This window comes from Calonectris borealis, chromosome 7 (genome assembly GCF_964195595.1).
Source record: "Calonectris borealis chromosome 7, bCalBor7.hap1.2, whole genome shotgun sequence".
In the NCBI taxonomy this organism is placed as follows: Eukaryota; Metazoa; Chordata; class Aves; order Procellariiformes; family Procellariidae; genus Calonectris; species Calonectris borealis.
The window spans coordinates 41,234,966-41,260,718 of NC_134318.1; the positions used below are offsets into that span (position 1 = coordinate 41,234,966).

The 25,753-nt window shown below is 41.4% G+C and overlaps 1 protein-coding gene across 1 annotated transcript in view; it reads right to left on the bottom strand.

The window, feature by feature from the left end:
- C7H10orf90 (chromosome 7 C10orf90 homolog) overlaps positions 1-25,753 on the bottom strand; it is a 67,981-nt gene that overhangs the window by 34,938 nt on the left and 7,290 nt on the right. The gene's annotated exons all lie outside the window — the stretch shown is intronic.

Sequence of the window (25,753 nt, forward strand, 5' to 3'; positions counted from 1 at the left end):
TCTCTGCTTTTGATTTCCGGGGCTTCAGGCATGAGTGCGGAGGAATCGGGGAAGATGGGAAATGCGGATTTCAACAAACGTCACTTTTGTGTAGTCTGCAGAACTGGGAGCACAAATGAGCACATTAATGGGCTGGATGCTATCAGTTTGATTTCATTTGAACTAAATCACCTTCACATTTAAAGAACAGTAATTTTAAATCATATTCACAAATTATATTACATCATAACTTTGCTAGTTCAGTGATAACTATTACATCAGTACATCAGTCTCTGATTTCCTCATCTCTTGTTTTCTGTGAGCACTAGCCTGTCTGCAGCTTTTTACACGGAGCTAATTGCCATATAACACGGAGCCTGGGCTATTGCAATGATGCATTACGTCTGCTGTCAACAGTTTTGCCAGAAATTACGTTACTTTCTATTTTGTAATAAGCATCTAAAATTAATTTTCAAAAATTCTCTATTTGGACTGAAATCTCTTGACATTACTGGCTGTTGCTTTATAGCAACAAGTCACACCACTGCTAAGACTTTTTTTTTTCCTTCTTTCACACAGACAGCTTGCCACAGAAGTTGATAATTTTTTACGCAGTAGAATTTCAGTTTACATGTAACATTATATTAACAAAGGAATATAAATCAGCTCCACTTTAAGAAGTGTTCATTAAAGCATACCCACCATAGCAGGCTTCATGGCTTCATCTCCTTGGGTGCAGGTAAGGAGTAGAAAGGAAAAAGAGGGAAGGTATCAGGTCTATCCCCCATCGAGAGACCTCCTTGAGTCCCACCACGGAACAGCAATCACAAAACACTAACAGGTTGTTTGATGAACCTTCTGCTTTAAGAAAGTATACTAAGGTATACTTTAATACTTTACTTGCACAGCTCCAAGATGCCAATGCCACTGTGTATATTCATAGCTGGCATGAAAAAAAGAGGTTTGCTTTTGTCATTGAGCAAAAGAAGGTCCTGAGCAACAGAGAAAACAGCTGGACTCATTAGCCACAGTATGGGAAAAAAAGAGAATCCAGAAAATAGCCAGAGCAGAGGGCCCACTGCACATTTTTTGGCAAAGAAATAATGCACAGTTGCAATCAGTGAAAATGCAATGAACCTGATCTGGCACTGGATCACGGTAACTGCTAGCAGAAAACACGGGCGAGATGCCCTTGGAGCCTGCTCCTCACCCTCCTGTGGTACGCAGTGAGAAGGAGGTGCTGCACTTCCAGTGAAGGACAAAATCCACCTGCACCCACAAGCAGTGGGATAGGGGTAACTGCTGGGTGAGCCTTATGGAAAGGTTATTTTCCGTGTATCAGTACTCTGGTGAGTTACATGTGAATACCTTCACGATGAAGAGCTGCTACATATGCTGTCTTATTTACTTTTCAAAACAACTAAGTAGGGAATAACTTGCAGATTAGGATAAAGAAGAAATTGTTGGATTGAATTAAGGCAAAACCTCAAAAAATCCAAAAGTTTGATAAAAAGACCGTGTGTAATTAAAGCAGCAGCTTCACCTAAGTTACGAATGTTTTCCTCAAACACTTTACAGTAAGAAAACCACAGTTGTCTCGGATCAAGCTGCAAAGCTACAACAGGAGAACATCAACTTTTGAATGTCAACCAGTGCACAAGGAAATCCAGAAGGCTGGCTGGAGATAAATCAGACCCAGACAGGCATGTTTTGCCAGATGGCCGTTCATGAATTTCATTCAAATGCATTTTCAGCACAAGAGAAAGACTGAGTACTACAGGGTCAAACAAGAACAAGTTGTCAAAGTCCACGCAGTAGAGTACATATAATATGTAAGTTATTCTTATCAAAGTAACCTCCTGTAATTAGCAATAACCTGTAGGTAGGACCTTCCAATTCCACGTAGACCCCTTGGAATAGATAAGTTAATTCTTGCTTGTTCAAAAAGTAGGTCTTTCTGGAGCAGGAGAGAGAGGAAGAAGTGAGGTGGGAAGAAGAAGAGGAGGAAATTTTTATTTTCTTTGCTACATCATCCAGAGTGGAGTTTTGCGTTGCATTTTGTACCATATCCTGTGCAATGACATTCTCATTTTACTATGGGAGCCCTATTTTTGGAAAACACTCAAACTTTTGGCAAGTCATTTAAACTAGTTGCTGAGATAGATTAAATGGCATTGGTGGCAAAAGCTGTGGTATTTTTCATGATATTATTAAATCTATTCTTGGAAGCTTCACATTTGTTAATTCATGACAACAGAACAAGCAAAAAAAACCCCAAACCTTTAAAAAGAGCTCGAATCTGTGTTTGAAATGAAGACGCTTCAGGGAGCACAAGGGTTTAGCTGAGATGTGTCACATACAGAGTTTTCATACAAATTCTCATTGCTGACAAAACACATTGCACTGTAACTTTTGTTAAACAACAACATGCAAAGTTCAGTTTTCCCCTGGTGCGAAAGCATGAAAGAAATGGCATTTCAAGTGCTTTCCATCTCTGTGGGGAGTATGAGAAACTTATTTCTGAGTTGAAATCCTGAGGATTTGTTTAACCTCCCCAGACTTTCCCTTCCCTCCGTGACCCACCTCTCCAGCTTACAAACAGGAGATGCGATGAGGAATAGAGGAGCAGTTGCTGGCATATGAACTTTGTCCTATTACATCTTCACTCTTTCTATTTTTTTCCCCCACAAATACTGTTTGTTGAACCAAATGATATGCTCCTTGGCAAGGCATCTGGACATCCGGCTACAGACCAGGGTTTTCCTAATTATGGAGTGCAGCTGGAACCGATTCTCCCAGTCTCGAGTGCCTGGATGTCTGCCTCGGGCCAACTGGCAGACGGCTCAGATAATGATTCAGAAAAGATGTACTTGTAAATCAACTTGCTAAAACACAGATAGATTGCAAAGGTGAGGGTGCTGGTGAAAAATAGTGTACTGCAAGTATTTGGCATCCACAGGACAGCCCAGTTTGTGGCCAGCTGAGGTTTTGTACAAAACTTGAGACACACATGAAAACAGTCCATGGATAATGCTATTTTGCCAGTGTTTCAGGTCTTTGCTAGACACATACAGGCTGCCATGCTGGGGGGGGGGGGGGTTGTTTGATGACACCCAGAGTGACACAGGGCAGAGCTGGAATGACTTTAGACCACTGGCCCTGGCCTCATCTCCAGTTTTTGTCATGAAAGTTGCCTATTTCGTTCATTTACTATTCATATGCTGACAAATGTCAAATGCGTGTCAGCACTTCTGATCTCCTCTGCTCTGCTCCAAGCCCTGCTGACCAGGTCTGCCACCCTCTCTGAGCCACCAGCATCACCTCAAAAATGAAGTCCTCTGGAGGCTCCAGGAACCTCCAGCACTTCCCTCAAAACACAATAAAACAGCATCGCAGAACACATACACCATATGAAAAGGGGAAAACTTCTCCACTCCACCAAAAAATTATCTCTTTTGTTGATCCTTAGCCCACCATCTAAGAGACCTCTGAGGGGAGTCGGGCTCCCTCCCAGGTCCATGGCAGCCAGGGTCCCCACAGCCCTCAGGTCAGCACTATTGATTACCCAAAAATCTCAAACTCCCCATCTGGGACCTGGGAGCTAAAGGACACGGATGGCTTGGCTGCAGGGTCAGGCACCAGAGCAATCACTCAGCTAACACAACGTCTTTGGTATCACGTAAAACTTTTTTTTTAAGCCTTTTTCTCCTTCTATGCATTATTCCTACTGTAAGTTATCAGCAGATAAACCGTACCATTAAAATCAACTTGGAGGAATTAATTTATACTTTATTCTGTTTAAAAAATTAGATTTGTTTAAATTTTCTTGTGACTTATTTAATTCAAATACCTTGAGGAAGCCTTGAGGAAAAGAGTGTCATCATTAAAGATTCACCACTCTCCCTCTCAGTAAGGGCTGGGAGAGATCATAATTCACTTCTTCAGATCTGAAGTGAGTCATCCAGAAAAACCATCCGGCCATTACAGATACATCTAAGATGAAAGCCAACTCAGAATGAACACCAGAACCAAATCCACATCTTCTGGTCTTCTTCATGTGTCATAAAGAAAGAATATCATAAAATTGCAGAGAGTATTGTCATCTAAAATAAAACTGAAAAATGAAACTGAAGTTCACATGCCCGGTACTAAACGGAGAGACAGATGAATGCTGAAAATCCCACCTTATACCGAAGTCCCTACTGATATTAAATTGATTTATAGGGAATCTACTGGCGAACATCATGTTTACTTGTTAGTGGAGAGAGTGATGCATCTCCAGAAAGCCTTGGCACAGGCACAGTCTTGCCATCCTTCAAGGACGTTATTCTGAGCCTTCAGAAGTGATGTTAAGTTCAAGGAAGAGGTGAGGTGTTGTGTTGACGATGGTCCAAAGGCAGCATCCCAGTGAAGACGGGGCACAGGCAGGGCAGGAAGGCAACCCCATAGCCACATGTGCATTTTACGCTCTTACATTCTCATAAAAATACACCTGATTTTCATCTCTGCAGGATTTGACATTCAGCTACCTCCAGGTAAGAAGAGACAGCAGTTTTCACCAAGATCTTTAAGGAGCACACGATGTCATCGTGATAGCTCGAACACAGCTAGAAACCACACTGTACTTGCCTATCAAGAGAGGCTGACAGAAGGAGAGTACGTCAGCCCTGTTGCAGCATCTTTGCTGAACCTCTTACAAGAAGCAGCACGCACCTACTTACAACGGGGGTCAAACAGCGATACAGATTTAAAGGGGGAGAAAGCAGCTGCCAACTCTTTTCTTGAAATCTTTCTTGCCGTGAAAAAAGCCAAACCAATACAAACAAGTGCCTTGCCACAAAAGAAAGTACTTGAACAGAGTTGCACAAAGATAACAGTATTTTAAGGCAGCTTCGTTGGGAAGATTTTCAAACCAGAGTAAGCAAAACAGCCTGAAATCATTTCAGTCTGAACAGGATTCATTATGTAAACAAAATAGAAAAATATTTTTTTAAGATGTCAGGATGGATTTTCTTCTATTACAAGAAGCATCATGAGATTTGTTAACTGAATTATCTTTCCCTGCTTGCACACCTTGAAGCTGTAGCTGGCTGCCTGCAGAGATGATTACAGGATCTGCCACGAAATGGACAAATGAGTTCTGGTCTGCTATCAAAAAGCCAGAAGTCGTAAATCTCTCATTATCCGTGCCATTAGAAGCAAGGTGCTCATCAGGGGGCTAGAAAGAGCACAGGAATTGTATCTTGAAACCCATGCATAAGAGAAAAAATATTGTGTTTTCATTATGCATTGCTATTATTCTTTATCTTCACTTAATAAAATAAAGCGGGGAATGACCCCCAGCACATCCATCACACACACAGAAACAAAACTAAGTAGATTCTTCACTTTCTCCTTTTTCCCTGTCTCCTCCTCCTCCAAGTTTTATTTATTTTTTTTTCCTTTATTTTTTAAATTTTCAGTGGTGTGGGGAGGAACAGATTCCTAGGTTTCTCTAGGCAGCATAAGCTTACACTAACAAATCTCAGTCCCTAGAAGCAGTGACTAACCCACCAAACCTGCCGAAGCCCAGCTCTGTGGACATAACTCAGAACAAGGACTCAAATGGGAGTACACAGGAAGATTTAACTGACATAGGTTTGATTTCTTCAGTCTAAATAACATGGTCTGTCACTGGAGCTCCCGGCTGGAGCTCTTCTGAGATCTTTATAAAATGTAGTAGGAGGGGAATGGGGAGCTCAAAACCAGGGTATTAGAGGGAGGATATCCATAAGGCACGGAGAATTGGGGTGGATCACGAGGGATAATAGTGTTTAATAGCCAAATTATTCTCTTTCATAATTTTCCTTCAGTAGTTTCATTGTAGAAATGGAAGAGATGCCATAAATGTCACAGGTTCCTATTCCGGTGGCAGCAAGAGGAAGAACTGGAGACAAGCAGCAAGCCATCAAGCTCCCCAACGCTGATGAGCCAAGCAACGAAGGTCTTGAAGCTCCATGGTTCCTCCCACTTCAGTGGGACTGGCTTCCACCCATCTCTTTGCACTGCTAAAAGCAATGCAATATTGTCCAGATATTTCACCATGATTCTGGGAGGTAGATACTTTTGTATAATTTGGACACATTTTCCTTTGAGGATTTTGCAAAGCAGTGAGGGATTGTGCATGAGCAGCAAAAAACCCAAAGTCTCCTTGGAGAAGAGGACTCCCCTGTAAGTAATCCTGGCAAATTCTGATTCCTGTATGAGGTGCTCTATCCTCACGCCAAGGTAAGGGGCAGCACAAGGGAGATGACACCTTTGGTTTCTCATCAAAGTTCCGGGTTGGTGGCCATCTTATTTTTTTGGAAAGCTGCTGACACTAAAATGTTATTGGGGATTTTTTAAACAAGTCCTGCTGTGGGGCCTCAGCAGCTCTGGAAGCAGCATCTGCAGAGGAATCACCTGGAGGGGTTTTGTCCTGGAGGTGATGTTTGGGACCACGTGGGAAAAGGCAGATTGATGGCAACCAAATGGAGATGAAGGGCTGACAGGCTCTGGAAGTCTGTCACCGGCATGGCACAGGAGAGGAGAAAAACCAAGAGCAAGGTGATCACTGGAGGCCTACTGTTTCATGTAAGAAATACATAACACTGACTTCTGGGTTAGACAAATGAATAAAACATTTAAATATGAACACTAGATGTGCCAGAAGTTTGTACAGAAAAGAAGGTAGGCAGGAGATAGAGACAAAGAAAGGAGGTGAATCCAAGCACCATCAACATTTAAATTTTTCAGGTTCCACTTATCTCTAATTTTAAAGGCATTCTGAATACTATTCCTGGTTCAGATCCTTGCACTAAGATTCATTAGTGCCTATTGTAAAATTATTTGGCTTATTGACCACTGAGCACCTAACCTACTCTCAAAATAAAGATGTAACTAACAGAAACATTTCATACAGAAAGAGCTATTGGAAGGGATCCTCTACCGCTCTCAGAGTCCCCTTCACAGCATGTTATTAAGACATCCACATTTTAGTGACCACGTCCGTTTCTGAAAGTACAAGAATGTTTGAGATAGCCAGAAAATTAAGTGACTGTAAATATGACAAATACTATGCAGAAGCAAACAAAGGAAAAGCAGTTCTGCAGCCAAAAAGTATATTTATGAAGAGTTATTTTAGTGCTATTACATGTATTCATGTAAAGGTCATAACATGCACAGAATTTGATGGTACAAATGGGTATTGTAAATAAAAATTCCACCAGTCTTACTCAGAACTGGTAACAATTACAACACAGGCACATTTGCCTAGAACTGCTTATGCATAATAGGAGCTAGAGGTAATTGTTTGGCCTCAGCAATTCAGTATTTCTTACATTTATCTGCTTTTGTAAGAGCACAACTTTAAGACAAGAAACTGTAGCGAGGACAAGAGAAAACCTGTGCACTGTCTGTTATGCATGCATTTTATGACTCAATATATATCCTGCTGCAGGGATTTTTCACCATGCTTTTGCTTAACAATAGTATTTGCTTTATTGATTTTTTTTTTTCCCTTGTAATACTCTTAATACAGTGGTGGCTCCAGAAAATGATGTGTGCTGTGGGTACAGATGCTTTTGTCAAGACATCAAAGCAGCTTTCCAACACATATCTATATTAGACCAATTTTGTTTCCAAAACAAAGAAACAGGATGTTCACATGAGCCAAATTTGACACTGAACGATTTGTACAATGGAACTAAACTCAGTGGAGCACCAGTCATGCCAGATTTAATATAGACTTTTCATGTTACTTTTGTATAATAGAAGCATTCATTTTTGTGTAATACTTGGGATATTATTTGTTTCTGGAAAGTCTTTCACATTAACTGCTGTGATTACAGACATCAGAAACTGCTTGATAAAAGGGGATGTAGTAGGCTAGAACCAAGAGGAAAAAAATCAATTCACAGGATAAAAACACAACAGCTAAGATTTAAATAAATATGAAGCCTAAAAAGTTAAGTTTCTAAGTCACTAGTTTGATCATGAAGTAAATAGTTCTATTTTGCATAATTTAAGAATACTACACAGCTCCCACTAGTTTCAGTTGCCATTGACTTGCCTCGACTCTAAATCTAACGACTCTTCATGCAGCTGAACATAGTAATTATTCTACCATGTAAAATTTTTCGGTTGGTGAAATAATACCTACATTTGCCTTTTGAAGGGAAAGTGAAAAACAAATCTCTATTCATAGCGTGCTTTTACCATGCGGCCGTGATTTGTTTGATCTTGGAATTAGCCCTTTTGAATTCTATTGCAACAGGTTTAGAAACACAGATCGTGCTAGAGATTAAAACAAAAATGTAGTAATAGGAACATAAAACAGGGCATGGCGGATTTTGTTTTTATCACCAGGTTCAACAAAAGATAATTGGTAATTGCCTTTTTGGTTTTTTTAATCACTCAGGCTTTCAATTCAGAAATGGAGGGTGCGGAAAAGCTTGGAATTGATGATTAAATGTTAAAGCCCTCAGAACCTTAATTTTTGGCATCTTTTAAATACTAGTTGGCAAGGAATGAAATTTAGAGTTCTTGAACTCTCTTTTGGCTGCAGGTGTCACCTGAATGAGAAGGAGCAGGGCTGGGGGCTGTCAGCACCCACCCGGCCCCACCGGCCGAGCAGCCCGGCTGGACCAGGCAGCCGTGGCCGCTTTTCCAAGAAGCAATAACCTGCTGCCTAGCAACAACTCAAAACTCATGATTGTTTGTATATTCCATTTCTTGTGCAAAACTAAAAGCTCAGATCCCAAATTATTGCATTCAGCAACATCAGAGCTGCAACAGATGGATAAGAAAACGCATTTTCCTTTACGTGCTGCAAGACTTCCTTGCTCTTCAGCGTTGCATTCGTAACGTGCCCTCCAACACATTTTGATGCAAGACCAATCTGGGAAATATTTCAAAATGTGAATAGCTATTTTCACAATAGTTGTCCCCTAGGAGCTACTTCTATGAATAAAGTAATTCACATATCTGTACATTTTAATGATGAGGTCCCTAAGACTGATTTAGGGCTAAACACAAAGGGTCACGTTCTTTCAGGCATAAATATGCTGGATAGCATGACACAACTTGCAGGAAAGTTGTCCCCGTGTTTTAGAAGTCCTGTTTTTTTCCTAATTATTATTTACTGCAAGTGAAACAATTAAAGAAAAAACAACAAAAAACCCCACAACCCTTTTGCACTGTGCTTTCTACTTGGATCAAATTTTTAGCCTGATTTCCAGACGGAATTTGATTTATGCCCTATCCTTCTGTCTGTCCAACCTGCGGCTTTTGAGCTTGTGGGTTGTTTCAACCAACATGACAGAAGGGTCGATAGCTGATCTCCGACAAGCTTACTGCAAAAAAATCACTGGCTTTGTAGAAATGAGAGGCTGCCACAGAGAGAAATTCACTGGGTCCCCCCTGTTTGATCCGTGGACACGCTTACGAGCCGGGCAGGACGTCCACAGTGCCACATCGCTCGTGGTGGGTGCTGCTCCTTGTCCTGGGAGCAGCGAGGAGGCACGGGAGGCAGATGGAAGAGCGGGTGGGTGAGGAGATGCGGGGAGGAGGGAGCAGCACCAGGGTGAGACTTGGGTCTCGGGGTATGTCGTGGTTTAACCTGGCAGGCAGCCAAATACCACGTAGCTGCTCGCTCACTCCCCCCACCCCGCATTGGGATGGGGAGAGAATCAAAAGGGTAAGAGTGAGAAAAACTCGTGGGTTGAGATAAAGACAGTTTAATAGAACAGAAAAGGGAAAATAATAATGATAACGATAAAATATACAAAATGAGTGATGCACAATGCAATTGCTCACCACCCGCGCTGACCGATAACCAAGTAGCGATCGGTACTTCCTGGATCACGCCTACCGTTCATATACTGAGCATGACGTCACATGGTATGGAATACCCCATTGGCCAGCTGGGCTGGCTGTCCTGATTATGTTCCCTCCCATCTTGTGCACCTAGCTCAGTCAGTAGGCACGGGAACTGTCCTTGGACTAGGAGGGCACTTAGCAACAACTGAAAACATCAGTGTGGTATCAACATTCTCCCCATACTAAATCCAAAACACAGCACTAGGAAGAAATTTAACCCTATCCCAGCCGAAACCAGGACAGGGTACCAACACATAGGTTTCATCAGCTCCGCTGCTCATGAAACGATCTCTTTCTTGTTAGCCTGTATTTTCAATTTCATCTTTTTGTTTTCATTCTCTAAGAAAATATGGAAACCTCATGCTAAGATTATGGAAAGTGAGAGGCTTAAAGAAAAGTTAAGTGCTGGAGGCCAATCTAATGATGCTGTAACTGCTTGACCTCAGTATCGCTGTACCTTAGACATAATCATGTACAACGTCTGTCCTGTTTGAAGTCGCATAGCAAATCATTACCAGAGTAGTCACCTTCCTAAATTTGCCTACTCTGATAGACACAGCATTGGATACCTAAATTTTACTACAGAGAATACCTGGAATAATGCCGTGTGAAGTAATAACTGAACAGCTTAGGTTGGTATAAGGAAATGCTAAAGTAACTACCTATCAAAGGCAAAATTAAGTTGTTATGGACGATTACCACCACCACTTTGTTTGTCCTACAGTTGTTCTGTTCAGCGACAATCTCTGATCCAGAGCCAACACATAAGCCATTAAATAATTTAGCTGCACTCTTCCTAAAGCCAAATTCTGGCCCCTCTCAATTTCAGTCTTTCCACTGTGTGCTCCGGGACGAGAATTGATCCCAAAGGTCTCTTCAGGTCCACCAGCTACAGCAGACAGACTTCACTGAATGTGCTTTCAAAAACCTCTTCGGTCATTATCTGTATTCTCTCTAACATTAACTACCATTAAATCCTCCAGCTAGAAGCTGCAGAATGACCTATAGGACACTACTGAGCATTTTCAAGCTTAACAAGGAGGATGCTAAGAGCTCACAACCCCATACTGGCGACACCGATGCTCAGGTGGGACGTGACCAGCCATGAGCAATGAACTTTGCATTGGGAGTGGGGGAGATTCGTCCTTGTGCAGAGAGCCAGGGCGAGCCTGGATGCTTTGGTAAAGGACAAGTTTGGGTGGAATTTTCTTTTAGGAAAGTTTCAGCTGGAAATTTAGTTTAGACATAAAACTCTACAGCCTATCTACATTGCTATGGTCCTCGTGCAAACTCTTCCACCCTCCATTTTGGGCTAGCTCCCAGCTGAACTCTCTCATGACACAACACGACTCTCCCCCCTCACCCTTTCTAACCCAAGCAAAAGCGCCAAAGAAAAATTCCTTGGAAACAGTCGGCATCTTACGGAATAGGCTGCAATTATTAACCCGACCTCCTCACAATGGACTTGCACATACGCTGTGCCAGTGGATTACTCGCTGCCAGCCGCATTAACTGACTTGGTTAGTCTGTGTATCCGCAAAACGCAACATCTAGTTCTACCTGGTTTCTGAATCCTCGGGAAAATAGAGCTCCCACCCTTCTTCCCCCACGCCGTGCTGCTGGGGTAGCCTCAGGTAACTAAGGCGTTACTGTGGGTACACTCCTGTCTGTCGCTGCTGCTGGGCCCACCCTTCCCTGGTTTAGGATGGTGTCCTGGCTAAATTCCCAGCCACAAAACCACTGCAGGTGGCTGTGAGAGGCTGGTGAAGTAATTTGTTTCCACCAACTATGCTGTCCTTCCTTCCAGGAATAATAATTTCACTTCTCCTCCGAGTAGCTTGTACTCTCCCTCCCCCTTTCTCACAGCACAACTATATCTTCTTTTCATCCTAATTTTCTTGGGCCGATAGGCTCAGGTAGATGTCTTTATTGGATTACTTGACGTTACTTTGGTAACTTCCAAAGTTTTTTAGGATGGGATGGGGTTTCAGCTATTCTGCTCTTTGCTTTTTTGGTTTGTAACGGACATTTTTTACATCCACTCAAAAAAGGTACCTTGGTGACTTTTATGTCCAAAGGCAAAATGGAGCAGAGCTTGGTCTTTGCTGGGGCACGTACAAACGCGTGCTGAGAGCACTCCGGCAGCTGCCCCACCACGGGGCAGTAATGCTTTATTTTAAACCGCGGACATCTATTCTCCTGTTGGAGCTTAGAGATCCTCTGTTTTGTGTCCCATGATACATACATGCAATTTGGTTAGGGAGAATGATAAACAGATGTGTATACACCGGTATTGATCCTAGAGAGTACTGCATTATTCAAGAGAGTTGTGACTAAAAGGCCAATTTTTACAACAGAAGTATTTACAGTAAATTAAAATCCTACCAGCTGAAGCCAACTTTAGAGGATTAGCACAAGATTCATGTGCTGCTTTAATCACTCAAAAGACTAAGATCAAATAACGGTAAGAAAGAAAAAGTAAATACCGGGCTACTCTTTTGTACATGGCTTAATATATTCTGATAATCACAAACCTATAGCACATCCTGATGTTACACACAGGGAGGGCAGTGGCAGGCACAGACAATGGCAGGCACAACAGCAGGCTTAATCTTATGCTCATTTGGGTTAAAGGCTTTGGCCTCCTTAAACAGATCAAAAAACAGGCTTTCAGGATATTGCCTTTTTAAAAAGAAAAAATTAAAATACACTCATAAATAAGTATACTGTTTGGATGCTTAGTGGGATAGAAGTCATCTATGATGTAAAAAAAAGAAACAAAAATTTCAGCAAGTCATTCATGTTATTCTAAATAAAATGCTTCTCATACCCTAGACTGAAAGCATTATTTTGGAATAATTTTTCAGTTTAGTCTATGTCATATTGATGTAGGACCATCTTATTACTCTAAATGTATTACTGCATTAGAGTAATGGGACTAACACCTTGGCCAGAATGTTAACGCTGATAGGTATATAAATGCAGATTTATATACTTCATTCAACATTTAAGGAAAGTTTATTAATCCACAATTAGGTGGTGGGTTGTTGCCTTTTTTTAAAAAAATTTAAATAAAGTACTGAAACTGAACACAAATATTTCTGTACCTTGGGTATAAGTTAGTGTTTCTGGCTGTGGTAGCCGTAGTGATAACACTAGGATTTCCCCAGGATTTTCAAGGTTGGGGGTTTGGTTTTTTTGTTGTTGTTTTGTTTTTTGGTGTTTTTTTTTTCCTCCAGACAGCACTGCCAACTTAGTTCCCTGTTGCTTTTAAAAAGTAATAGCTGAATCAATAAGGTGCTATTGACTTTCCTGAAACTAGCCAAGGGAAAGTTCCACCATCTCCAAAATTTATTCTTCCAAACCCCCTGCTTTTCTACCAAAACTTCCAGTTAGCGGTTATTTATTGGCAGAGCTGGATTAAGATCTGGACTATACTAAACGCAAATTATTATAACTTCACGCTCAGATTCCTGGAATAAACTCCTCCTTTGGGGAGCCAACCCCAAGGTTAGCTCCATTGGGCCGAGTCAAAACTAATAGAGAAAGAAGCAGGGAAGAAAGCCTATACGGTATGAAGTAATGCTGTAATAAAATACAATATTTCCTTGAATGAGGAGCTTCCAATACCTTTGCCTACAGCAAGTTATGATAACAGCCGCTGCTTTGTATGAAGCAATAAACAGCTTTATGTTACTGACCTCTAGCACATATAGCCATGAAATCAGAGTGCAATTGTAGTCATTTGCTGCTTTTTAGATATTCATTTCTCTTCCCCGGTGCTTAAGAGGGCTGACTGAAGGCAGCTTATACTAGATTACGCTTCCAACACCTTCATGCATTATAGACCTCCAAATACAATTTTTCCCTCTCAGAAGGTGAAAGTGTTGAGTCATTTCTTTGAAAGATCTGATGGAGGCTATTGCTCATAAAAAGAAAAACCCGGCGGTTCAAGGCAGGGCTAAGCGAAACACAGCCAGCAAGCTGCAGCCCCGAGAGCAGCGCCCGAGCCTCCCCGGGACTCGGGCTCCCCGCTCCCCTGCTTTGCTCTGCTCACCCTTTCCTGGCTTAAATCAGCCAGGCACTAGCAGCTTATCCGAGATCATAACGTGGATTAACAAGGGCTCATCGGATGGAGCCGTGTGCCAGAAATAATTATAATTTAAAATGCAAGAGCCTAGCAGGAAGGGATTGTCATTTGTGAAGCCAGTCCATTTAATGGAGAAATAACCCACATATTACAGTCGAGGATAATTTGGCAGTTACAGTTTCAGTGGCTCAGAGACATAAAATACAGTCTCATCAATGTGTAAGATTAGAAGTAATTAGCCCCTATACGGTAAAGTCATCAGTTAGAAACTAGACTCCATCTGGGGACTTTTTGTAATGATGCCTCAGGGACAAGTAAGACGGGACCTTTGACTTACATGATTTGGAAGGGACTGAGACCTAATTAAATCTGCAAAGATGCAGTAACTGCAGTAAAAGGGTTTTTTAAATATGAAACACATTCCCTTTCTCTAAACAAACTAGGTATATTACACTCTGGAACAGCAAGAGAATTAGTCAAAAGACAGTGAGCAAACAGCTGCTGTGCGGCTGCCAAATAGAAGATGATACAGGATTATACAGAATTGAAGAACATTTAATAAGAATTGAAGAATATTTAATAGGGTTTTTTTAAGGATAAGGTTTTATTTAATTGTGGTGAAAAACAAACACACAACCCCCATCGTAAATCCAAGAGAGTATGTTTTTTTTAAAATCTGATTCTCCAAATGCATAAGTTATAATAAACACTGATTGCCTTAAATAAATAAAAGCTAATTCTCTTGTAGAAATAATATACAATTTACTCTTTCCCTCATTACAAAAAACCAGACTTGCAGCATTTCAAAGAGGGATACACAAAGCTATATTTTTGCTACTGAGTTCCATAAAGCACTTACCATCTTCCATTTGCTTAAAAAGGGTTGGCACTTTGTACTGGAGAAATGAAAAATTTTAAGTTAGCTTCTCAGCAGCGATTGCCTCATTTACATGATCTATCTTCTCCCAAGGAAAAAAAAAAAAAAACCACCACTGTATGATATTAACATTTTTCTACCATAACTCAATACTCTGCATTTTGTCAATGCTGGATCATTAAAGCCTGGAAGCTAAATGGAAAAGTATTTTAAGGCCATGAACTAGGAGTGGAGCAACAGAGATATACTGATCTCAAAGAGAAAACAGAACCGAGATGACACATGTAAGTTTACATGCTTCATCATGCCTCTAAGAAAGACTAACTAAAATGGCATCAAATTCATATGTAGGCAGGCCAATGCTGAAAGAAGTTACCACCTAGCCAAAAACTTCAGTATTTTTTTTCCTACATTTGTAAAAAAGGCTTAGAAGCAATTTGATCCTTGCACATATGATGGCGGTGGGGCTATATTTTTAATTTATTTATCTTATAAAAGAACCATCTTCAGCCATTTCTGAGTCATAGAATCACAGAATCATTTAGGTTGGAAAAGACATTTAAGATCATCAAGTCCCACTGTAAATCTAACACTGCCAAGTCCACCACTAAACCATGTCCCTAAGCGCCACATCTCCACACCTTTTAAATACCTCCAGGGATGGTGACTCCACCACTTCCCCGAGCAGCCTGTTCCAAAGCTTGATAACCCTTTCAGTGAAGAAATTTTTCCTAATATCCAATCTAAACCTCCCCTGGCCGTTTCATCTCGTCCTATTGCTTATTACTTGGGAGAACAGACCGACCCCCACCTCACTACAACCTCCTTCCAGGTAGTTGTAGAGAGCAATAAGGTCTCCCCTCAGCCTCCTCTTCTCCAGGCTAAACACCCCCAGTTCCCTCAGCCGCTCCTCATAGGACTTGTCAATTCTGTGTTTTAATCTACCATAAAATGTCTGTGAAATTATGCACTGTTTGGGATTGCCTGTAGAACTGTGAACTCAATAATCCTTATTTCAGCCAGACTTGGTGAAACGATATCAAACCAAGCCTCCAGCTATAAATACATTATCCCATACAACACATCCACAGTCGACTGTATAACAACTAAAAACATACTATTAGCATGATGACCAAGACCATTCACTTAACAAAAAGAGCCCTGTACAAACCAGCTACTGACAATAAAGAAGTCACCGTGGCATCTCACTGGGGATGTATAGAACTATTGTAACTCAAATGCTGCCATGCTGATCTGTGAAAATAAACCAGCCATTATAAACATTTTGAAATGGATTAGTGTTTCCCTTTAACTACAGCGCACATATATGAAATGGTTTCCCCTCTGCGCAGTAGGGTCTACACTATTTGGTCCGATCCACGTGTCGTTTCTGTGGATATCCATCTGTGCACAATGCAGTTCCACCAGCAGCTATTTTGAAGACGTTCAGTGGGCTCTTTCTTTGCAAGAAAAGAAAACGTAACCACTTATTCTGTTTTTAGTAGAGGAGCATGATGAGCTTGATGGCTAGTCAATCACCATGAGAAAAATGAACAACAAGCTAAATGCTCAAGTATTTCAAGCCTCCAAGTGACCTTTCAGGAGGATTTCAGTTCGAAAACACAATATGAGGAAAAGCTATGGATTTTGGAATTCATCTTATATCCAAAGCCTTCGCTAAATGTCTCTTAGAGATTGCTAGAAATGTAAAATAAACAGCAGTGGGGATGAAAGCTAGGAAAAAATGAATTAAGGAAAAGGTGGGCTGGTGTCCAGCCAGCGATCTGGGTCAAGCAACATATATAACTATTTGTCTTTGATTACGTGTGTTGGAAATACCACTCAGCTTTGAGAAGGAGAGAGATCTCTCCTCAGATAATCGGTTAGACAAACTGGGAAAGATGGAAATGGACAGGAAAAAAAAAAGTAAAACCCTCACAGAAAAAAATAGTCCCACCCCAACAGAGCGGTTCCTGTGCAGGAAAATGCAATGGAGAGAAGGAAAGAGGAGAGCTTTACTGAGAAAACCCTGGGGACTAAGGAGGAGGCCTGCAAAGAAAGCGTGGCTCCATCTACACCGGAATAGAACAGCACAGTTAATGCTTTTAAAGCTGAGAGAGTTTTCTTGGTTGTTTTTCTTTTCCTTTTTTTTTTTCCCCCCCAACTAAAAGCTGAAGAAAAGTTGGTTATAAAAGCCTCTGTATCTGTAGACCCAGTGGAAAGGGAGAGTCTCAGGTTAAACAAAAAAAAATTGCAAAGAACAGCCAAGAGAAGGAAGACTGCATTTATACATGGAGCATAAAAATAGCAACCGAAGCAATACTAACTATGTGAGTTCGAATAAGAATACGTAGTGCAGAAGCGCTGAGGAATCCAGAATGCCTGCTTATTTTTAAAAAGGGAATATTGATGTCACGGGCATCTCAGAAATATGATGGTGTTAAGATAAAGCAGTGGACACTACGAAAAAAACCCAACAGTATAAATTATATGGAAATGACAGAAGACCAGGCGGACAAAGGAGCAGAGCCAAGAACCAAGGAAAATATACAGTAAACTAGGTAAATAAACAAAATACACACAGCAGTTCCTCAAAATCTCCTTAAACTCAATTTCCATCCTAAAACAGCAGAAGTATACTAAGAACCAATATTTTCCCAGAATGGTCCAGAAAGGGGACCATTACTGCAAAATACTGACACTAAATAAGTAGGGACTTGCAGCAAAAGCCAAAAAAGAAGCAACATGGTAGAGAGCTACAAAAATCACAAACAGCTTTTCCAAAGAGGCACTGGAAGAGGTATGGGGAGACATGAAACTACTGGGTAAATGAAACTACTGGGTAAATGTTGTGGTTTTTTGGTTGTTTTGGTTTTGGTTTTGGTTTTGGTTTTTTTGGGGGGGTTTTTGGGGTTTTTTTTTTGTTTTTTTGGTTTTTTTTTTTTTTTTTTTTTTTTTTTTTTTTTTTTACAGACCAGATTTTTTTGGTGATATTCAAAACTATAATAACAGTGAACTCCTATACACAGCCAAATGGTATACTGCAAGTATTCATGAATATGAGCAACTGCAGTGTTTTACTGCGAGATGACACATCTAGGAGATTAACCCACCTTTCACATAAAGACAGTCTGCAAGAAAATTCTACCTTTTCCAAGGAGTAAATTATTCAAATAACTCTGTTATTCAATTATTTTAGTATGTATAAATCGCAAAAACCACAACAAAAGCAGTTCATAACTGCTGTTCTCTTTGATGTATATTTACAGAGGAATTCAATAAATTAACAAAACAGAAACAAGGTTAGAAGTTCCACTTCAAACTTATTTGTGCCAAAGCAACATACACTGGGCTGAAGAAGAAATCTCTCTTCTAAAATAAAAGCTAAGCTCTTTATTGAAAAACCAAGCAGCACATTCAAGGCTTTTGCCCATCCGGTATTATGGGAGGATACCCTAGAGAACAAGGGCATAAGTTTCATAGTCTGTATTGCTGTTAGGAAGCAATGACAGATTTATTGTAAAGATTTGTTAGCAATAGCAGTAAGGTCACCGTGCCCCAATACACAGAAAATGTTTGTCTACCTGTAACCCTATTACAGTTGCAGGTTAAACAGCTCCTTACCCAACCCTTTAGCTTGAGAAAACATGTATTTACCTTATAAAGCTGTAATTCTGCATCAACATTCAGCTAATTGGAGGTTTACTGTCATTAATTTAGATAATATACATTCATCTTACAAAAATAGCTTCTAGCAGCTTCTTTAATTTAACCTTTCTTTTAGCCTTCTTTTTTTACTGTCACACAACTAGCAATTCAGTGCTCACAAATGACCTCCCGTGCCCCAATCATGCCATAACAATCAATGGTAGAAAATTCATAAAAGAGATTAAATTCTACAGCGTTCACTTTGATGAATTAGTAGAATTTGTTCCCTTTAGCTGCTCAGAGTTGATCTTTGATTTTTAGCTGAGTGCACTGCATTGGAAAGAGTAAACTAGGGACACCGTACTTTTGTTACTTATATGGCTGTAATGGACATAGATCCACAGCATCCATTGCAGTAAAGCTGACTTTTAAAGATTTTTGCTCTTTATCTCTGTTATCTTACTACTTAAAGTTATGAGGAGGAACTGCCCATGACAAAGTGTTTCTGTATAAAATTTGAGATTATTACATTATACTATAATTATTATACTTTCCTACCTGAGGTCACACCATGCCAGAATGAGGCACAACTGAGGATCATTTTCCCACACAGCTTTAAGGGTGGCAAATGATCCCAAAGTAAAAAATTAACTCCATGACTGCAAGTTACATAACATGTTTTGTTCAACGAAAAATTATTATTCGCCATTTAAATTAAGGATTGCAAGAGAAATTCGTTCTGAGCTTTTTCCATTTCCCTCATACACACAATTTGGCTAATGAACCAAGAAACCAATTAGTGAAACATCTCAATTTATAGCAGGTTGAGGTAATCTTTAGCCAGGGCACAGTTAAAACTCCTGCACTGTGAAAAGACAGACTTTTCATCTTCAGAAACAGCACTGTGGAGTTAATGAGCCCTCTTAACACAAAGCATCGGTGATGGCACTATTTGCCCAAAGACAGGGACTTCACCTCTCCCCAGCAGCACCTACCAGGAAGCGGCAGAATCTGGGTGGAATCTCTACACAAATACGGCATTTTCTTTCTGTTGACGTTTTGTGGATCTTGGTGTATTTTGGCACATGGATGTGCAGTCCGTGGTGGGGCATGACAGAGGTTGGATGTCTATGCGGAGGTAAGGTTTTTGGAGAAGCTTCATTTTCATGTAGCAGTTGTCCTCTTGCACGTCCAGTCCCCTCTTACCACCATGCCTCAGTTTTGCACCCACGGCGTTGTGCTGAAGACTTTCTCCCAATTTGCAGCCCTACTTACTGGGTAGGGCTGCTCAGGCTGATCTGAGCCTGTGCCTTGTGCATGGCTGAGGAGAGGGACTATGATAGAAGCCACTTTCCAGCTTCAGCACCTCCTCTGAGGTGTCCTGGCCCCCTTTTTCCCCATGGAAGAAGTCTCACACTTTAGAGACAAGAAAATCAAGAGGTTTGAGGATTCAAAGAGAGGAGGCGGAGGGGACAGTGCTCAAACCAGCTGATAGGCTAATGGGGAGAGCATATCCCAGCTCCCACCTTCTTCCCAGATGCTGGGATCCGCAGCCCAAACCCACTCCTTCATGTCAGGTGTCTCAGCTAGTTTCTCTAGTTATAAGTAAATGGCTCATTAAAGGGCCTACAGAAACAGGAGATGGACTCTAGACCTGAGATTCTGAAGTGTATTTTCCCAGTTCCCAGAACAAACCCATAGCCAGGCTGGAGGGTGGGCCAGGTAAAACAATAGAGGGTTCACGGGGTAAAATAAAGCACATAAAGGAATAGGGGAGGCAATTGACTGCTAAAAGGAAATCTTTGCTCCAGGGAGCGCTCATGCATTTCGCACTACAAAAAGTACTTTAATAAAATACATTAAAAAATAAGAATCAAGGACTGCAGCCTAGACATGCCTTTCTGCTGCTGTAAAACCAACCTAGGTGGCACTAAGCTCTGTAACATAGAATATACCCTTGTTTGCTAAACCACACTTCTTCCATGGGGTTTCCATCCTACTACCATCTGTTTCTTAACATTGTGTTATCACCCTTGGTTAAACTGGTTAAAGATATATGTTCTGTACCGGAGAGGCATGTGTGCGCAAGTGCAAGACACGCATCAATCGCTTCTTCCTCTGTCAAACCATATCAAATCCTCGCACGCCTACCTAGGACCCCAAAATATTTCCCATCTCCCAACTTTCCTACCATTTCTCACGTACCTCAAACCTTGATACCACCCTTGACATCCAGAAGTCAAACCTGATCCCACCTCTTCACACATCAGCCCGACTGCCTTGCAGCTGATTGGGGTAAGTGTCTCAGAGGGGGAGCCCACCTGACCTGGAAGAGGGGTAGAGTCATAGGGGTATGGCAAGGACCTCTACAAGATATGGGGTTTTTTTTGAGGTACTGCCTGTATGGAGGCATTTATCTCACGCAGCTAGGTTAAGGACTTCTATAAAGGCATTTGGAAGCAACCCATCCAATATTCTAGTAGCACTATGGTGTGCACTTCACTGTTTGGGAATCCCAAGTTTAGAGGAATTTCATTTCAACAGGAGAGCACTTCCTGGGACGAGCCTCTGCTGATACCCTTTCTTGCAATCAGCCTGTGCAACCCCAGTTGGAAAAGGAGAGAAGCAAGAGAAGGAAAGCCCTTATACTGGAAGTGGAGCCTGCCTGACACATGCACATTTAACGAGTCCCAGAATTGGACACCATTCAGAAGTTGTATATAGACAGACTCAGATCGCTACAAACATGAAGTGCAAGAAATAATTTGAGCAGCATTATTGAGCAGCAATCAATGAATCACTTAGGAAAAAGACCAAGACTCACGAACAGCTTAATGTAAACATCTTTTCAGCATGCAAGAATAGGCAAAAAGGAAAACAAGTACTAGGCTGCATAAGGAACAGAATGCATTATGGAGAATATAGTAGCACTAAACATAATCTAGTGGTATGCTAAAGTACTGTGTCTACTATTGATTCTCGTCTGTAAAATTTTAAGGGGACCTAAGTTGTTTAGGTATATCTGTTATTTTTAGCCTTTATGTACTAGGTGCTCTTATAGCGAGAATTTGGGAATGGGTAATAAATATGGGAGGCTTTGTTTTTTAAACTTCAGTGCATCAATAACTTTGCTGAAGAAGTTCAAGAAGAAGACGACCTTTGCTGAAGAAGTTCAAGTTCAAATTCAACCAAGAGTTCCTCTGAGGCTTGGGCTCAATTTGATGCTAGGTGGTAGAAGTCAGCCATTTCCTTTTTCCTTAGAATAGTAAAGAAAAAGGAGAATGAATTTGACTTTATTTACAGCAATGGTAATATTATGAGAAGCATGAGACTTGGTAATTGAGTCAGGAGTAGAAGTGGAAGTCTCCTATGACAGCCTGTAACTGTCAGAGCTCCAGTGAAATTCAGCAGACACGGTATTCAAGTAAGGTTCAAGTAATATTTTGAATGCCTGGGTAGTACCTGTATCAAACCTGGCCTCCGGACCTCTAAAGATTTGCTTCTCACTGCATTTTGGTCCTTCCATTTTAATACAGCAAATGTTAACCAGGAAACTGTATGGGTAATTCTCCACTTCATGCTAAAAATATTTCATAGATAAGTGCGTAAAATATTCCATCCCCTAGCAACTGCGAGATTCCTGCTTGAAACAGTGATGGGAAAGATGGGGTTCCAGGAATCTTAGAGTCAAGCAAGGATTCTCTGGGTGTGAAATTATTGGCAATTATGCCTGATCACTGGCTGCACATGTTTTTGCTGAACGCGTTCAGATTTACTGTAGAAATTGGCCTGAAGTATTACCAAATTCTGGGATTCTGATTAAATAAACTGTGTTCAAGGTACATGTACTGCAGAGAGACTCTCGAGTCCAGGGAGAACTCTGCACGAGCGGGAAGTGTCAGACACCAGAACAACAACAAATTAAAGAAATGAATCATCTCAGGAAATATTATTGCTGGTTTCTGAAAACAAGTTAAATGCAGTTTGCTACCTGAGGAGCACAAAGGAGAAGAGAAACAACATTAAAAGTAATAAAGGGGAATTCAGATGTGAGTAAGAGGCAGAGCAGCTCACTGAAGATCCAGACAGTAAATGAACATAGATGATTAAGACTAAGTCATTACACGGTAACCTGCCGTGATCATCTATCGGCTGGAAGGGTTGGAAAGGCAGTCCCAGCACATGAGAAAACGCCCCTTACTCGCTCTTTTCCTCTTCCTCACAGCCCGGAACAGGACTTCATTTCCCAGCCTGTAAAACGCAGACAGTAGCACCAGTTTCCTTCCAGCTCGCTGAGCTATTCCTCAGGTTTCTTCCCCCTGGCTCTTTCTGAGCTTTTTGCTCCCTGCGCTGGACGAGCTCCTGGAAGGAGCCACCAAAACAGCTCTTTACCTCTGCACAAGCCTATCAACCCCACATTCAGCCCTCTTTCCTTGGACGCTTCCCGCAAGCATTCCCTGGGCGGTCCCATTTGTTCAGGGAGAGGTTTGCAGGTAACGACACAATTTTGGAGTCACAGACTTGCCCCGAGCTGGGCTCCTGCCCCGTTGCAGCCCTTGCACCCTTTGCCAGCTTCGCGGGGTGAAAGCAGCAGAGGCTATGCAAGAGGGAGCCCTTCTCACAGCCCCCCGATGAGCCCCGAGCAAGAAGAGACCCCCTGGTTTTATGGAAGAGGGCTCAGAGACCCATTGACAAGCCCTTTTATCTTTCCACCTGCAAGAGAAAAGGGACCTGCAGTGGTGTTTGGCTCACACTCTCACATCCTCCTCCCACGTACAATAACCAAGCCAGCCCACATTTCCCACAGGAGAGAAGCACATGAAAGCGATTGCTAACAGCTCAGCTGCCGGTGGAAGGCTCTGTGCGCTGCCGAGGGAGGTTTTGGCTTTGGGCAGCATGGCAGCGTAGAAATTGCCATCAACCACGGAAAGATGAGTCGAGAGACCAACGGAGATTGCTGGCCAACAAACTTGGTCTCCTGCCTCCACGGAGGATGCAAAAAGAAGATCAAACCTTATTTAATGATCTCATGTTGCCACTGTGAATGCGGGTATCAAGGAGATGATACAACCATGGTTGTATTAGGGGTGACTCCCTGGGCCACGGCTGAATTTTGCACTTAAGGCAGGGCTTCAGCCCTTTGGGTGAGGAACAGAAGGTCTTTTTCCCAAACATAAAAGTACTTATCCTTTGAGCACAGAAGCTTCTTTCTGCTATCTTTCTCGTAACCTTTAGATTAATTTGCTGTTCTGAAATGTTTGTAGGTGATATCATGACAGTTTCCTTTTAAAGAGCTTTATTTTACAGCTAAATTGCTGGTTTGTATTCTGAAATCTCAGCTACAAGGCTCCACAGCTTTTGGGGGGTCTTGGGGACTAATGTACTAAATTTCTGTTTCTCAGACTGTATTATCTGCTTTTTTTAGTCATCCTGCTATGAGGCATTTCTCCAAGAAGGTGATTTTCCCTCCTGCTCACCATATCCTTGGCAAGGAATGCATTTTAGTTAGCTAATTAAATATAGTTGTATTGTACATCAAATATCAGTAATAATATAAGGCAGCAATGTTATGTCTACTGTCAGAACAAGTTGCATTATACATCGTATCTGTAATGCATCACTGTGATAACAATTCAAAGCAGCTGTGCTTTTAAATCTTTGCTTGGCAGAGTGGCTAGCAAGCACCAGGGTCTGGCAAGTAGTTTTTGGGAAAGAGGATACTGTAACGATGAAGACAAGGATCCTCCTCCATGCACCTTCCCAAAGATGATGCAAAGCCTTGACTGCCTATGGAGGAGCCCGTAGACCACAGCCTAGGCAGCTGCTCTGCTCCTAGGTCCAGCTTTTACCAGCCTTTTTACCAGCACTCAACCCAAACGCGCCCATGTGCGGTCCTTCCCTGGGTTTCTCCTCCCAGCCACACTTCCAGTGCTTGGGCCAGGCTGTGTCCTCAGCTTTCTGCTCCTCCTCTGGCTCTCCAGAGTATCGCTGATTCTCCTCTTCTGCGTTCTACATCAACTGGTATAATACAAAGAAAAATTCCTCTGCTCACACATGCCTTGTATGGGTATGTTTTGAGTAAGGCATGCTTATGTGTACATCAGAAACTGCTATTTTTTCTCCATTTTGCAGTTTCCTTAATATGAACAATTAAACTTCTATGCTGATTGAATACTAGTGTATCCCAGCATTTCAAGATCTAAACTAACCTAAAACAGTTTATGTTTTTATATATGCCTTTTTTTTTTCCCCTCCCAAAGGATTCCAGTGTCTTTCACAAGTTTTAATCACAGAATGATTAAAATTAAGCCCTTTCTGGAGCAGTCAGTAGAAGGCATATTGATAACTTGCCTTCACTACTCATTTCAGTGGAGCAAAAGAGCAAAATCTTAGCTAAGCAAAACAGCTAAATGTCAACCAATAGAGGAAGTCTGTGGGATGCTCAAAATGCAGGAAATGTAGCCAGTGTTTCTTCTAAAGTGCAGAGAAGTAAATAAAGATATTTTTTGTGAACAAAGCTTACGTTGTTCCAAAAAGCGTACTCTCTTGGAGCATGCTAAATCTAATACCTTGTTCATCAAGTTATGATCTCCACTAGATGCAGAATACCTACAGTTCATGATGACCCACTCATCTTCTACCACCAATGTCTGTAAGTCACCAAAAATGGTCATGAAAAGAAGCAAAAAATTAAGTATCTGTAAGCATCTTTTCTAGGAGATGAGCTCCTAGAAATTGTCAATACCCACGGCCAGGTTCCCTCGGGCACTGGAGGATGCAAGCACAAGGCTCCATTAATGTTTTTAGCTGAAGCTTAAAGAACAGTAAAACAAACTAAGCTGTAAGAGAAAATACATATTAGCATTTAGATTAACAGTTATTATTTCCATTTCCCACCACCAGACAACAGTGAAATACATGATGATGGTTTAAGATTTTTTCCAAAATGTTTAAGGGCTCCCTGAATTCAAAGGGCTGGGAAACACTGGCCTGTAAGATAAATGGCACTGGCCCTGACATGTGCTGCATACCCTCAATACATCTGGACTCTAGTTGGAATTAAAATTCATATTGCAATAGCAATTAAAAGACAGAACTAGGTCATGAGCTGTTGTTCAAGACACTATGCAAGCAAAGAAAGAACAAAAAAAACCCCGAAGCAAGCTGCATTTGCCCTAAAACTTTCAGCATTGAGAAATTCAGAAATATAACAAAAAGAGGAGGATACAACAGGAAAATAGGAGTTGGGGTGTTTTAGCAAC